Source organism: Vicia villosa, linkage group LG3 (assembly GCF_029867415.1).
Source record: "Vicia villosa cultivar HV-30 ecotype Madison, WI linkage group LG3, Vvil1.0, whole genome shotgun sequence".
NCBI classification, from domain to species: Eukaryota; Viridiplantae; Streptophyta; class Magnoliopsida; order Fabales; family Fabaceae; genus Vicia; species Vicia villosa.
Window position 1 is genome coordinate 102,648,723 of NC_081182.1, and position 14,881 is coordinate 102,663,603.

At 34.1% G+C, this 14,881-nt stretch overlaps 1 long non-coding RNA gene across 4 annotated transcripts; it reads left to right on the forward strand.

Moving 5' to 3' along the window:
* Positions 1-4,880: 4,880 nt before the first annotated feature.
* Positions 4,881-7,825, forward strand: LOC131656450 (uncharacterized). Of its 4 annotated transcripts, none has more exons than XR_009300111.1 (5): positions 4,881-5,107; positions 6,007-6,179; positions 6,278-6,691; positions 7,230-7,365; positions 7,495-7,825. It is a non-coding gene; the product is annotated as an uncharacterized LOC131656450 (long non-coding RNA). The 4 variants fall into 4 exon arrangements; XR_009300112.1 differs by having other exon boundaries at positions 6,278-6,338; positions 6,564-7,365; XR_009300110.1 differs by having other exon boundaries at positions 6,278-7,365.
* Positions 7,826-14,881: the final 7,056 nt, after the last annotated feature.

Sequence of the window (14,881 nt, forward strand, 5' to 3'; positions counted from 1 at the left end):
GTTTTTGAGTAAAATTTTGCCAACTCTTTTTAAATCAAATCTCTCCATTAATATATCATTCCTAGATTTGATAAATCCTGGCCATAGCAATTTTATACATACTAATAAGTTATAGAATTGTTATGCTTACACAAGGTACTTACACTACACCGAATGGTCCTGTTCAATTATACTGAATAAATTGATTAAATAATGGTCATATCTTTGCTTTTTTGTATGTGGGCAATATGTTGTTGTATTCTCTCTCTCTCTCTCTCTCTCTCTCTCTCTCTCTCCCCTAATATCAACCACAAGTTCACATTCTTCTTCTTTCTCTTCTACGCGCCAATTTTGCACTTTTGCTTCTCCCACCATTTTTTTCTTTACCATCTCTAACCAAACTCCTCCATTATTGGGTGAAGAAAATATTTTTCTTTGACATCATTAAGCAATGAAGATGGAGATTTAAGTCATTAAGCTTCTAGGTATCATTATTTGTATTATCAAAATTTTTCTTTTGTTTCATACTTGTACTATTTATAATGAAATATTAGTACAGAACTTTATTGATTTTATATTTTCATGATTTTTCACTAACCAAGTTCTAAACTATATTGACCAACTTTATTCACATCCTTAACCACATTTTTTACTGTTAAACGATTTCATGTATTTACTCATGTTGGTTTATTAACCATTTTCGAGACTGTATTGACCTACTTGTGTCACAGTAATAACCAACTTTATTATAAAGAATGATAAATTCGTAGTCATGTCTAGGAGTTTATTAACCAAGTCATACACAACATTAACCATAATTTTAAACATTATTAACCAACTTTATTATAAATTCATATTATACATCTAATTGGCATATTTTGTGCAGTTGGTGGGTCATAATGGATAGTTCAAACATTTTGATATATTATGGAGGTAGTTAAAGGGAAGATGTAGAAGTTGATCACGGTGATGGTGATGGTGATGGTGATGATGATGATGATGATTCACGTTGGGTTCCCGAAATTGGAATGTGTTTTTCTTGTGTAGAGGAAGTTAAAACATATTATCAACAATATGCTTTGAAAAAGGGTTTCGGTTAGAGGATTAGATCATCGAAAAAGGGAGATGATGGGGAGCTCAACTACCTAATACTTTCATGTTCAAGATGGGGGTCAACTGTTTCAAAAATTCCATGCACATTAAAGACACTACCATCTAAAGCGAAAAATTGTCCTGCCAAGATTTGTGTTAAAATGAATGAAGATGGTTTGTGGTACATTACACCATTTGAATCTAACCATTCTCATGAAACTAGCCCTACGAAAGCAAGATTGTTCAAGGCCAACAAAAAAATGAACTTACACGTGAGAAGAACAATCCAAATCAATGATGACGCGGGAGTAAGGATCAACAAGACTTTTCAATCGCTAGTTAAAGATGCAGGAGGACATGAAAATATTCCATTTTGTGAAAAATATGTTAGGAATTATATTAACAAAGAACGTCGTGCAATTGGAATAGCAGGTGATGGTAAGGCTTTGATAACATATTTTTTTAAAATGAGGGAACAAAATACAAATTTCTTCTATGGCATAGATTTGGATGATGATTTTCATGTGAGGAATGTATTTTGGGCTGATGCAAGAAGTAGAGCCGCCTACGAATATTTTGGCGATGTTGTAACTTTTGACACAACATACTTGACTAACAAGTATGACATGCCTTTTCTTGCATTTGTGGGTGGAACCACCATGGTCAATCAACATTACTTGGTTGTGGATTACTGTCAAGTGAAGACACAAATTCTTTTGTGTGGCTTTTCAAGTCATGACTTTGTTGTATGTTAGAAAACCACCTATGGGTATTGTGACTGATAAATGTAAGGCTATGAAAAATTCTATTGAGTTAGTCTTCCCATTCAACTCGTCATAGGTGGTGTTTATGGCATATAATGAAAAAAATTCCAAAAAAGTTAGCGGATATGGTGAATACAAAAGGATCAAGTATGCAATGAAAGAATAAGTCTATGATACATTCACAACAGATAGTTTTGAACAGAAATGGTGTTTTTTCATAGAAAAATTTAATCTCCAAGAGAATGATTGGTTGGGTGGGTTGTATGTTGAGCATCATTGGTGGGCACCAACCCTCTTAAGGAAATATTCTTTGGCTGGTATGTCAACTACGCAGCGTAGTGAGAGCATACATGCTTTCTTTGATGGATATATCAATTCTATAACAAGTCTAAATCAATTTGTGAAACATTATGATAATGCTCTTAGAAGTCGAACATAAAAGGAATTTGAAGCTGATTTTAATTCGATGGATACAACAATGGAATGTAGGTCAAACTCGACCATTGAGAAGAAATTCCAAAATGAGCTTACTCATGCCAAATTTAGGGAAATTCAAGTGGAATTTAGATCTAAAATAAATTGTTCTACCTCATTGATAGGCGTGGAAGGTTGCTTTGCCACGTATCATGTGTTGGAGGAGATATTAGTTGGAGAGATACGTAAAGAGCGAGTCTTAAAAGTTATGCTTAATAAGGAAAACCATGATTTCAAATGTGAATGCTCATTGTTTGATTTTAGAGGTATTGTATGTCGCCATGTGTTATCCGTGTGAAGTCAGGAGAGGATTGCAAGCCTGCCAAATAAGTACGTTTTAATGAGATGGAAGAAAAACATTAAAAGGAAGCATTCATTTATAAAGACTAGTTATGGTGTAACAGAATTGAAGCCAAAACTGGACAGGTTTGAAAAATTATGCAAACACTTTTATGAGGTTGCTGAAGTAGCTGCTGATTCAGATGAGGCTACTGATGACCTCCATGAAGCATTACATTTGTTTAGCTCCAATATGTTGTCGCACACTCGCGAAAAATGAACAGAGTTGCCACTAACATATCTATCATAAAAGGAAAGGAACGCCAGTAAACCTAAAACGAATAAGAACAAGGTCTTTCGACAAGAGAACCTAGGTACGGGAGTCGGTTACGCAAGGGGAAGGTACTATCACCCCTCGCGCCCATCGTACTCGATGGTATCCACCTATGTTTGTTTCTATCTAAAGGATGTGAACTATGTCTAAAGCCTAAATGCGAATGCATGCAAAAGAAATACGAGGAAAAGAAGGAATTATTTACAATTGTGCTCGTTCAAGCCCCACGACTTGATGCCTACGTATCCTTTTTAGGAATCAGAGCGCCGTAGTTCGGCTCACATGTTTTTGTTTGTTTTTGTGTTTTTTAGTTGGGCGGAGTTAACGTTCGCGCTCTTGCATAAGGGGACGACTTACGATGCGTTCGAGCGGAAATAACATTGCCCTTAAGAAAGAGAGAAGAGAGAGAGAGTTTGAGTGTTTCAAGTGGATCCCTTAAGCAAGGGAGACTCGAGTTACTCTTTGATTGGTGTTTTTTATGATTTGGGAACTTCCACTCAAGTGATTCCCTAAAGCAAGGGAGACGAGAGCTTCCATTCCCTTTTTATTGTTTTCAACCTTTATTAATGCTTTTTTTAGGTATTTTCTTTGTATTTTTTAAAGGGAATTAGTTTGAGTAATTGTTAGATGTTTTAATGTTGAAAAGAAAACAAAATGAATTCTAACATAATTGTCATTCATTGATCTACAAGTCCTAAAATCTAAGGGAACATGCAAATTGGAACAAAAAACAATATCACTAAAAATAGTCTAAAACTAAGTAAAACAATCATACAAAAATTGCACAAAAGCATGAAGTAACAAGTCAAACTATAGTAAAAAAATTGATTAAAATATACTAATATTTTTATGAGATTTTTCATGGAAGAAAGTGGCCAATCAAAAGGACTAAAATTAAATCCTAAAATGACCTATAAATTTAACAAGGAAATTCTAATGATTTTTATTGTTTTGAGAACCTAAAAATAGTGGAGGAACTAGAGAAAATTCTACTATATTTTGTATTTTTCTATGTCAAAAATTGCACTAAAAGTCTAAAAATTAACTAGAGAAAATAGGATTTTTATTGGTGTTTATTATCAAAAGAAATTTAGAAGAAAAATATTAAAAGGACAATTAAACCTAACATACAAAACAATGGAAACAGGGGGTGTAACTGAATTAAGGTGTATGGTAAGGTAATCTGGATGCTGGGCCCAGGAGTTGGCCCAAAGTGATTTTTGTTGCTTTCAGTTTCCAAAAAAAACAGGGTACATGGGCTCCGCAAGGGGTGTGAAACGCAAGCCCACTCCAATTGACAATACAAAAAAACAAAATAATGAAAGAAATTAAAAAAAAGAGAAGAAAGTGACCGTTCCACTTCATTTCAACGTAACACACTCTCTCGTTCTCCTCATGCGAACCCCGGCCAAATATCCGTCGTACCGGAAATCGCTTCCGGCGGCGGAGCTATGCGTAAACACCGATCAACACATCCACCATATAATATCCTACTCCCCGATCCCAAATCCGAACCTTGATTCTCTTGATTCTTTCTCTATCTTTCTAAATTTACCAATCACTAAAAACCCTAAGGCTATGTTTGGGAGTTTGGAGGGGAAGGGAGGGGAGGGCTTTGAAAAATAGGAGGAATTGAGTGAAAAGGATAAAAAGATTTTGGGTAGGAGGGTTTTGGAGGGTTTGAGTTTATTCATAACATCAAAAACCCCATAAAATGGGGGAACTCAAAAATTGTATTGAAGGAGGGTTTTGAAGGGCTTACATAAATTTTCCAAATATCTTTTAGGTTGTTATACTATTTTGAAGATTAAATTTTTTGTAATGATAATAACTCTTTTATCATTCTAAACAAATTGATTTTTTCACAAAATGTCAAATATTTTCCTATATTTTTTTAAAATTTTGTTTTTGGAAGTCTTCCCCTTCCCTCCCCTCCAAACTCCCAAACATAGCCTAAAACATTCTAAGACTAAAATCAAATGGTGACGAAGCTAAACCTTGCACCACAACCATGGGGGAAATGCTTAACACGCAAACAAGAGTGAGATAGCGTGGCGAAATTGGTAAAAGGGACGAATGAAGATCTTACCGACGGAACGGAGAATGGTTCCGGTGCGTGTTACAAAGGAAACTTCAATCGCAATGTGCAGAGAAATCCAGAGGGGAGGTAATAACTAGCTTCCAGGTAATCTTCTTTGTATGAACTCTTCTGCTTGGGCGATTTTACTTCTTCTCCCTTCTTCTTCCGTTCCTAATTTTCTCTTTTTACGATATCTCGTGTGGTTGTTGTTTCGTTTATGTTTCGTTGAGAGACTGAGAAATAAACTCAGTGAGGGTTGTAGATGGTTGAAGCAGAAGTAGGCTAAGCTCTACTCCATTGAAATTCAATGAGAAATTTCAATGGAGTCTTGGTTGTGATTGTGAGCGTGTGGTGATGGGGAGGATGATGGAGAAGGTTGAAGATGGAGATTAACAGTGGAGAGGGAGAGTGAACTCGAGAGGTGAGGGAAATGGTGGAGAGTTGAGATGAGTGATGAAGATGGTGAATGGTGAATGGTGCGTTATGGTGTGTGGAGAAGAAGAGAGTGGTGGAGGGTTGATGAAGAATGAGCATTCCGAAGAGAAATGAGAGGTGATGAGATTATATAGAGTGGATTCAGTTAGAGGTTGAGGGTAAGAGCCTTTGGATTGTGAAATTGGTTATGGAATGGGGAGTGAGGATTGATTCAGTTATGTGACAGTTAAGAGTTAGTTATAGTGTTAACTGTTAGTTAGGGAATTGGAAGTTTGTTAACAATTAGTTTAGAGGTTTATGACAGTTAGTGTTAGTTATAGGAGTTTAAGAGGTAGTTAGTTACAAGGGTGGGGAAGGTTAGTTAGGAATTAGTTAGGTTGTTAGTGATGAGCTGGCATTACGAGGGAAAGTTGGGATGGTTTTTAGACTGACAGTAAAGGGAGATTAAAAGAGGTTAGTTACTCTTGAGTGAATCTGAACTGGTTTTAGGACAGCCATTGATTGGTTAGTGAAATGTTTAGGAGAATTTCTTTGTTACATGTTGGCCGAAGCTTTGTGGTATGATGCAGGTTATGGAAATGCAAGCTGGTGGATGACTGGGTGTTTATTTGTTCCCAGCTTGGTTCTCTTTGAATTGGATGCCCATTGAAATGTATTTGTTTTAGACAATTTGCTAGAACTGTCAGGACTATGCAGCTGCCATTGGCTTATGAATGGGACTATTTTCGTGTTACGGTTTGAGGTCTGAACTAATCTTTCTCTTCTTTATTTTTTGTTGTTCCTTTTTTGAACCCCTTGATCATGCTTGGAGTATCACTGTTTGTGTTGTGTTTTCTGTAGGCTTTGGTTAGGAAGTGGGCATGGAAGCTGCATGGCTGGTATGTGAAGCTAGAAATTGAAGGTAAGCTAAAAAGGAAATATGTTAAGTTTTGAAACGATTATGAATATTGTGAATGCTGGTCTGGTTTGGTGTTTGGATGCAGGCTGCTAATATTTTGGTTACTATGTGTGCAGAATTTGTGGATTGTGAATTTATGGATGATGGTTGTAGTTTATGCTAATCTATTCTTTTGTGATGCAGGTTGGTTGGATGATTTAATACCTGACTGAATTGTGTGTGTTGCAGGGCATATAAGAGGCTCAAAAGGAGGTGGAATATGAAGCATGGGGTTATTGAGTGCAGATATGGCCATGTATAAAATATGAAATTGTTATAACAATGGTTAAAAGGAATGTTAGGGGAGTTATGAGGAGGTTAAGATTCTGTTTTGGTTTTGTGATGTATGTATTGTGAATATTGTACACGAACTTGCATGAATTTGTATGAGAATCAATGTAGGTAGGTTTGATGGCATGGTCTTAAAACGAATGTATACTGAATTATGCAGGGCAGTAGTTAGAAAATTAGTTTAAAACGGTTGCGGTTAGTAGAAAATGAAACTTAAAACTAATAGAAAAAGGTTAATGAAAAATCTGTAACAAGAATTCTGCTAGTCGTTAGTCATGGAATCAGTTAGCTTGGACTTGGCTGTAATGATTGTTATAAGTTTAAAGTGAATTTTGGAATGGTTTTCTATCTTCTTCATAGCATTTCAATGCACTCAATAGATTGTGCTCTATATCTCTAATTAGAGATTCTGCTAGGTATTCAAGTATCCCACCAATTTTGGCTTTTCCTGTTTCCTTTGAATTAAGTGGTAGATTATGTGGACTTAGATGTTTGCATTTGCGTCTGAAACTTATAGATTCGAAACTGCCTTGGAACTGATATGTTGTTTTCGTTTTGATGCAGGTTTTATGTATTCGGTCATGGTTCATTCATAAATTTCGACTTGTTATTTGATTGTCAACTTGCAAAATCAGTAGGTTAGTTGAGAGTGAAGGCTGGATTGATAGTTTAGGTTGGCTTTGATCTATGTTTGCTCACTGTGAGTGCACTAAACATACACTTTGTATTGACATGTTTGGATGATAATTCTATTTTGTCTTGAATGCCAATAGTTCTTTTTGTATTCGATGTGCTTTTGAATTTGGATAATGGTGGTGACTTGATGCAGGTCTGTGATATAGCATGAGATTACCTTGGCATTCATGGAGACCTATGCATGATTTGAAGTCATGGAAACAAAATGGTATAAGAGGGACAGCAATATTGAGGAATGGGAAAAATGTGTTGACTTGAAGATAAAATCGAAGAGAAGTCCAGGATTAACATGTTGACTTTGATCAACTGTTTGACCAAAAAGTCAACAGTTGACTAAAAGTCAACTTAGGTCAAAATGTGTCAATTTCTTGCAATCTTTCTTTCTTTTATGTGTAATGATCGTGTTGACTTGTAATTGACCTTTTCAAGTAATGAAGTCATTTCCCTCCTTATTTGGATTTAAATGTAAATTCTTCTTATTTCCCATATGCTTCATTTGAATAGAATTGAAACTTGCATATTTGAATAAGATGAAACTGATTCAATTCCAACTCTGAATTCATATAAGAACTCTTGAAGGAAATTCAAAGCGTACGACTTGTGTCACGAGCATAATAAAGTTGAACCTTGTCTTGGTTAATGAGTAGCATCCAATATTGAGAAGAAAACCCAAACACGAGTCATCAAAACCCTTAAATGGTGACAATTTGCAAACACGAATAAGATACCTCTCAACCCCCAAATCCATAAGAATTCCGAGCATAAGTTAAAAGCTTTTGAATGAAGTCCGTCAGAATGAAGCCACTCCTCAAATGATGAACAAACCCAAGTGCTGAGCAAAAGCCCCTGATGATCATAAAACCAAACCTCTAAGGTTCATCTAATAATCCCAAGCATACAGAGTACCCCAATCCATGATTAATAAAACCTCCGTCGAACCAGATTGCATAGTGTAGAAATCCCAAGCATTGAGAGGCCCTAAATCCTTCCATGACCGTTGATCTAATGCTTTTAGATGTTTTGTTTAATGAATGAATGCGACGTCATGTTAATGCCCTAATGGAGATATGCAGATGAAATGAGAAGCTTAAGCCAGTTAAAAGCAAAAGGGTAGGACAAATTTGGGGTATGACATATGTCCATAAAGGATAGTACACTTGTTGAAGAGAATCTCAATGAGGATTCCAATCAAATCAATAATAATCAAATTCAAAGCCCAAAACATGTCAAGCGCAAAGGTCGTCCTCCATCTAAAAGAAAAATATTTGTCTTTGACACGATTGTTAAGAGGTCAAGGAATCAAACCAAAAAAAGTGATCACATTGAGCTTACTACTGTAACACCCCGAATTTAATTAAATTGTTTAATTAAATTATTGAAGGATTTAAATATTTGATTTAGTTGAATTTGGATTGTCGGTGTTATTTAAGAGCGTATTTGGAATTATATAAATTGAAGTCGGATAGTCGGAAAATAATATTAAGAATAATATTATTTATAAGTCGGAATTATTATATTGAAGGAATTATTATTATAAGTGATATAATTGATTATTTGAGTTATATCTCTTATTGAGCCTAAATTGATTTTGGAGGATATTAAATAAAGAGAGGATTTAAACACTAAGCCCAATTGGTTTTATATTAGGGTTTTAGAGATTTTGGAAAGAGAGAGTTGTCATAATGAAGAAACAAGAATAGAGGAGAAAGAGGCAAGCCTATGGAGAAGAAGAAGAAGCTTGAAGATTTTTCATCCATGGTGTCAACTAAAGATGCAATTAGAGACCCATTGAGTTGCTTCCATTTATAAGGTAAGGGTGGGGTTCTCTTCCTATAATGGGGCTCATGAACAATTGTATGTGGGAAAATTCAGTGTATAGATTTATTGCATTTGCTTGTGTTAAAATGGTGCTGGAAATTCTGAAACTGTTGTGTTCATGTTGCTGTTTGTTGAATTTGGAAATAATGAAGTCAAGACGTCTAGCAATGAGGGTCTGCGTCATTCTTAAGCTTACCTTTAAATGCATTAATTTTGAATTTGCAGTTATGACTAACTATATATTAAAATTAATATTTTAATGGGAATATTGAGATGACTTAAGTTGTGTGTTTGTTTCATATGCACATATATGCTGTTACATAAATTTGTAGATAATATCTTTTTGTTTAGAAGAATGATTTAAGGAGTAATTTCTCTAGTCATGGCCTTAGGACGACTGTCAAGCATAGCGACGACCTGGGTGTCGTGTAATTTCTAATTTCCTTGATTAAGCCTAATAACTAATTGTCCTTTTAATTAATGCAGTAGAATTGATGTCTCTTTAATTCCCTTCTTTGCTAATTTGTGGTGTATCATTATCTATTATTAATATATAAAAACAAAAGTACCTGGAAATACCGTTTAAAGCCCTCTCTTAAATGTACTAATTTTTTTCTTATTTCATGGGTATAAATGACTTTTTGTAAAATAACTCAATATTATTGATTTGACATTAATTACTGCTGATGTGTTGCTCCATTAATTTTTGTTGGTATTTTATTTTTATTTTTGTTATGAATTATTTATTTATTTACACGGATTACAAAACCCTAATAGGTCCTATTAAATGCATAGAGTTATTCCATAATTTGGAATGATGAGTTTTAAGTTTTTGAAAACACAAAGCCCCTCCACTAACCAAAAAAACCATTACTCCTGCCCTTCCATATTTCTATACAGTTTGTTGGGTTATTGGGTTATATATTTACTGAATTAATGGAGTTCACCTTTCAATGGTTTTTTTTAGGTTTTACAATTCTTCTCTACATCGGTTTTGCTGAAAGTACGATTTTAATTTGCATATTTTTTTTGTGTGTATCTTTTATTTCGATTTTAATTTGCCAAATCAAGTGAAATCTGATTTTTGTTCTTGCAGCTTTTTAAGTATTGTCATGGCTCGCCCAATCAATTCTGGGAAGTGAAGGATATCAATGAGTCAAAGGATTTGTGGAAGATAGAATTTAGGTGTAAGCATATATGGTTTGTAACAAGTTCTTCAAACAAAGAACACGTAGAAATGGTTTTGGTTGATTCTAAGGTATTATTGAGTTGTCAAGTTCTATTGTCTACATCAAAAACACTGTGTGTTCTGCCTTATGATTAACAAATAATTTTTCTTTTAATGTTTTTTGAAGCTTGATATGATTCATGCGATTGTACCCACTTATTTGGTTTCCAAACTCAAATCTGAACTTGCAACTGGAGGTTCTTATATCATGCAGAATCTTAAAGTCTGAACCTTGCAGCTGGAGGGTCTTATATCATGCAGAATCTTAAAGTCTGAACTCGCAGCTGGAGGGTGTTATATCATGCGAAATTTAAAGATGATTTCTCTTTTAAGTCGACGAATGATTCTTACAAATTGGTTTTATGTGGATTAACATGCCTATTTGTTCCTCCATATCATTCAATACGGACTAAAACACTACATTTGTGTTTCTTCTCAGTTTCAGCCAGGGTATTCCATGTAAGTTATTTGTTTTTATAACGATAGCATGTCAGATTTCTGTTGTTTTTTTGAATAGTGATAAAAATAGTGATTAAAAAATGTTGAATAATTCTATTGCTTGATTTTTATAAAAAAATTAATTTTTAATTCTTTTTGGAGAATGAAATGGTTTTTGTTTGGGCAGAAATATTCGATGTCATGCTGGTACTCAATTGAAATCGTAAGGATCAAACTCGATGGAATCGTATATGCATGCATTATTGTACTCTCTTCAAATAGTAAGGACTACACATATGGATTGGTGGGATAGAAAAAATTAATTTTAAAATAGAATTTGTAAAGTTGGGTGATATTTATCATGTTTTAAAATTTTTAAATAGAATTTGGAAAGTTGGGTGATATTTATCATGTTTTAAAATTTTTAAATAGAATTTGGAAAGTTGGGTGATACGTATCACGCTTCTTCTTTTCAAGAAGAAAAGTTGGAATTCCCATGATACTCTAAAAAAACGGTTTCAATTAAGTTTGTCATTAATAAATCATTATTACTATACTGAGAAATTTTTTAACTTGACAAAGTTTGTAATGATTCTTTCTATATACTTATATAATGTAATAGTTATTTCTCTCTATTTGACCTAAGTTTTTTTTAGTTTTGGTTATGAATATGATGATGAATGGTAAATAAATAGATTCCTTAAAAATTTGGAAAATCAAGTTTGACTATAAAATTTGAATTATTGTAATTAATGAAAATATATCTCTAAAATAAAAAAAATGAAACGATATCATGTCTAATATGTCCACTTTCATAACTATTGTATTTAATATTTTATTTTTTTTTTAATTATTGTGTTTACTAATTAAAATCTTAAAATTAAATAATACATTAATTTAATTTTAAAATCTTCCAATTATTGTGTTTAATTGTAAAAGATGTTGTAATACGGTGAACTGACTTTTTATCGATCGAAATGTTGCGGTAAGCAAGAGTCGCCACCGACTTTTATTTTATCCAAACAATATTCGGAAAGGCAAAAAGAAACAGAAAAAAACCTTTTTAAAGAAAATCTGAGTTCGGGGGGTAATTTATGCAAAGGGAAGGTGTAAGGCACCCTTTGCATCCATGGTTTTCCATGGGCTCTTAATTGCTTTGCTTGCTCGTTTGTTTAGAGAATGTAGATGAAAGAGATAGGGACTTTAGCTTGTGAATAAGCGTTGCCCTTTTGAAAAATTATGAGAAAGAATATAATAAAAAGGTTTGAGCATTGCAAGGCAATTAGGGGCAATTACCTTAAACTCAGATGATAGGTCTCTTTTTAGCCTTTCAGAATGAAAGGGTCTATCTTTGCCATAAGAGGGCAGGAAGCCTTTCGTTTGGAGGTTGAAGGGTCATCGAAGCATCCTTTGCCATAAGACTGTCCCATGCCATAGAAGGGCAGGTAGTCTAAGGCAAGGATCAGAATAAGCCATTTCGTAGGCAGCCAGAAGATACCTCAGCCTTTTTCCGTAGGCAACTTCCGAGGATCGAGGTCATTTGTGTATCGAAGGCAGCATCATTTAGGGTCGTGACCTTTTTATCGAGGCAACATGGCTGAGGTATCCTCGTATTCGAGGGACTTGGCTTATTCTGCAAAAAACACAAAGGCAACAGGCAGCAGGCAACAGGCATCAGGCAACAAGGCATCAGGCAACAAGGCAACAGAGAGGATTACCCAAAAGCGTGCGTGTGTTCACCAATCACGTGATTATATTCAATTATATTATCTTGTAAATTAATGAGGCTAATTCAATTTAATAGTTGTCACTCCCTATTTTACTAACCACGCAGATAATATAAGGCAAGAAACAGTAATATGGGGGAGGGGACAATGAAACCAGCGGATCCCTTAATAGGGTTTGACATAAGTAATAATTAAACAGAAAGAATAAAAGATTAGAGTTTAGGGATACCAAACTCGTAGCTTTGGCAATCAACGAACCCTGAAAAGGCAAACAAACCAAAAATAGGGTGAGTGTATGGCTAATTCAGAGGCGAACATTTCTAACCCTAAAATAAGAAGGTCGAGACAACAAATTGAAATGAGTAAATAAATGAAAGGTACTTAGCTTTTTGCATTTGATCTGGTGTGGTCGACAGTCGGGGGTGCCTTAAGGTTAACCCTGAAAAGAGGCAAGGCAGAGAAAGATGAAGGCGAAACAAACCCTAATTTTAAAACTAAACCAAATAGAATTTAAATTAAATTGAATAGAACACTTAACTTCGTATTTTTTTGGATCAGGCGCGTAGTCGGAGTGAACCATGTCGATAACCCTGAAAAGGCAAGGCACAAAGGAAAGAAATTTTTTTCAGTGTATTATCAATCCTGGTTAAGATTCAAATAGAATATAATGATAAATTGATTTAATTAATTATCGGTCTCACGACCTAATTAATTAAATCGATATCGAAACATTAAATCGAGAGTGAAAAATAATTTTTATGCAATTCTTGGGATTAAAATAAAATAAATGTGGAATTTTGAATGAATATACATAATTAAAAAAATTAAAGTAAAAGCAATTAAATAAATAATTAAAATAATTTAAATTGAAAGTAATTAAATAAATTAACATAAAAAGAATTTTATAAAAAAATTTTGTGTAAAATTTTTCATATAGTCTTTTGTACAAAAATAAATTTAAAGTAAAAAAACATATATATATATATATATATACATATATATATATATATATATATATATATATATATATATATATATATATATATATTAAAAATAAATGGTTGTGCAATAAAAATAAAAAATAAAAAAAAAATTAGAAATTGCTTAGCTTTTATCCAGTGCTGCGCGCGCGTGGAGACTATGATACACCCTCGGCTTTAGTAGCGTTGGATTGAAGGAGGATGCGATCTGACGGCTTTGAAGCGAGGGTCCATGATATCCAGATGAGTCATAACGCACCGAATGCGTCTGGCCCCCTAAATTCCCTGCGCGCCTTTTCTGTTTTGAATCGGACCACTCAGAGACGGACACGTCTCCATCTTCTTCACTCAACTTGCAGGCTGTGCTTTTTACAACGCTCTTTTACAGGGTGCTATAAAAGGCCTGATTTTTAACACCTGCAAAAAATAGCGAATGCACCCAAACACACGTAGAAATTTTTCGCGAGGCATTCAAAATACTCGCATGAACCATACGAACCTGAATATGGTCTTAATTTGGCCAAAAAGAACCTGTATGTAAAAGCCCTAAAAAAAGCTTCTAAACCCTATTATGGTGTATTGATCGAAACAACATAATAACGCGTATAACTCTCCAGAAACGATCACCACATGATATCAAACACGAATATGCAAATTAAATTCATCAATGATGCATGAATAATGCAAATCGAACAAGTTTAAAGTAAGGCAAACCGTGAGTAATAGAGCTCTGTTCTTGGCTTGTTGATCGCGTGCGACGATTGGAATTGCTTCAATGATGCACCAGGAACGTTTTAGAAGCCTTGGACTGGACTGAATTCTCCTCAAATCCCAAAACCGAATCTCACTTTCTTGAGATTTTTTGAACTCGAACTAGGGTTCTTGTGCTGCAGATTTTCGTAACCCTTGCATCTGAATGGCTTTGCTACTTATAGGAGACTATTTTAGGTCAATAAAATTGAACAAAATCCCATCAAATCTTGATAATTGTTGTTTGGAAAATTTGATTGAAATATGCCATAAAATCTTTCTAATTTTGCCTTAATTGAATCAATCTATTCCCATTTACCAACTGTACGAAAATTGATTGATTTTAGGGGAATATATTGTCTGATTTCTTGACTTAAAATTAAAGCAAAATCATATCTTTTATTTACTTATTATTTTATATGATTAATTTATGATTTAAATAATAAAAAACCATAAAATAATCAATAAAAATAATAAAAAATAATGAGATATAATTTTGGGACGTGCATGGGCCTAAGATGAGGTTTGGATGGAAATAATATGGGCCCATTTAGAAATATTTTGAGTTTTGAACCTTTT